Source organism: Macrobrachium nipponense, chromosome 12 (genome assembly GCF_015104395.2).
Source record: "Macrobrachium nipponense isolate FS-2020 chromosome 12, ASM1510439v2, whole genome shotgun sequence".
Classification (NCBI taxonomy): Eukaryota; Metazoa; Arthropoda; class Malacostraca; order Decapoda; family Palaemonidae; genus Macrobrachium; species Macrobrachium nipponense.
This window is the reverse complement of record NC_087205.1, coordinates 21531846-21534261: the sequence shown is the minus strand read 5'-3', so window position 1 is coordinate 21534261 and position 2416 is coordinate 21531846.

The window sequence follows — 2416 nt, the reverse complement described above, 5'->3', positions numbered from 1 at the left end:
AGTAAAAGGCTAAAAAGTGGGTGCAGTTGAGAGCCGAAGGGACTGCAAACACCTTTTAGTGAATCCTACAGTGCACCAACGCGTGAGGTGCACTGATGGTGCTAACCCCTTAGTGGGTTAGGGGTGCGGGGGGCGGGGGTTCGTTCAAATAGTTACCCGGAGATTTCAGACAAGAGGAGGCGAAAGAAACTAAGAAAATATCAATGACTGAGATAGTTCGTCCCTCAGCATCCAAATCCAAACTTTTCCCAGAATCAAGCTAACTCTCTCTCTCTCTCTCTCTCTCTCTCTCTCTCTCTCTCTCTCTCTCTCTCTCTCTCTCTAGTCTACAAACCTCCTCTGTAAAAAAAACTCCATTGACCCTTACCTGTAATTTTTGATACTGGAAATGGTATGATTATTTCATTATATACAAATAAGTGAGAGTATATGAGGCATAAAAAGAAAATGTTTGCAAGACCCTGTAAAATCCATCGTGCCAGTGTTGACCCATGAAATAAGGCGAGTTATATCAAGGATTAAGACTTGCTGAGGGCCAGAACGTTACTGTCTTCAGAATCCAGGCCCAAAACACCTGAGTCATTTAAATTATGAATATATATATATATATATATATATATATATATATATATATATATATATATATATATATATGTATATATATATATATATATATATATAGTATATATATATATATGTTATATATATATATATATATATATATATATATAGATACATAGAGAGAGAGAGAGAGAGGAAAACTCTTTCTTACAGAGCAACGCAAGGTACAAGTTACAGAAAAAAATAATTATCAAATATCTGATGAAACGAATAAGAAAATCTTTGGTAAAAAAAATCATAAGGTAAAGAAAACCTAGATGAACACCTGTGGTCAAATATAAAAAAAAAATCAGGTAAAATCAGAATTGTTAAACGCATGGTTCATTGGGCAACGGTTAAAACCTTAAAATAAATAAGAATAAAGAAAGAACTAGATAAGCACTTAAGAGTAATGTGACCAAAAGATTGATTTCTCATATATGGAGATGCCATAAAACATTGTCGAAATCAAAATCTCACAAAAGTGTGTCAAGGAGGCTGCTAAAAACTGTAGAAGGTAATAATTGTTTAGACTCACAGCAACATTTAAACCAAATTCATACAAATTACATCAATCCTAGCACCTGACCACTAGGGGGGATGACACAGCAAAAATGCTATCAACATACCAAAAGACTGCTTAAAGCAAGCGGCTTAGAACTTCGTAGGATCTTAAAACCTCTAGAAAATCATTCTTTGAATCATAGCGACTTGAATATCCGAGAAAAACTATGGATGTTTTCAGAAAAACATTTAGAGGAAATTAAACTTTGAAGAATCTCAAAACTTCTAGAAAATAACCTCTGAATCATAGCGATGGGAATAACCGAGAAAAGCTATGGATGTTTTCTCCAAAACATTTAAAGGAGACGGATGTCTTTCTTTGGAATTTCACGAGCGACTCCACCACACCTGCAGCAAACCTTTTTCGTGATGGTGTTCAGTGACTAAGCATTACAAAGGTACTGATGCAATTAATCTCTCTTCCGATGATTTCGTTCGTTGTTCAAGAAAACAAATCCTTTTCCAAGTTGTTGAGTCACTCAGCTTATTGGAGGTCACGATTATGTGACGGAGATAAAAATTATCAGTAGTTTTTAAATATTGAACTTGTTTTTACTTCTAGCATTCAACTCAAGAAAAATAATAATATTCATGTGTAAATGCAACGCCACATCACGTCTATTGTCAGCTTCATTGCCCTCTCAACGTTAGACAAACCTCTATTTTCACTTTTTGTTTCAACCAGGTATTGAGCAAGTACACATCCAGCCACTCATTATGTTGCCATTGCATTTGTCAGGTTGCCGCCTCTCTAATGACGCATTACTAACACCAGCAAACATTTGAATAAAGAAATTATGAAAATTCGTAAAGTAACCGAGTCTACGGGCGTAACCAGCCTCGTTTCACGGGCAGAACTCGCTCCGTTTCAGGAAATCCCTTCTCACCCCAACCCCCTTCGGAGGTGGGTGGGAAGGTAGGATGAAACCCCATTGTAAACCATCTTATGGGTCCCCACTAAAACCCTGCCAAGTTTCATGCCCATCGGACCAACCGTTTGGCCGTGATTGAATGACAGACGGACGGACGGACAGACATTACGCCCATTATAGTAAGATAAGCTAACAATCTGCCTCCTCTCTCTCTCTCTCTCTCTCTCTCTCTCTCTCTCACTTGCTTATTTTCCATAATGAAAGTTTAGAATAACCTCTCTTTTCACTTTTGTTTCAACCATGTAATGAACAGGTATCCTTTTAGTCCCTCCTTTTCTCCCCATCCCTCAATTCCTATTAAGATTGCCCAGCACTTTGAC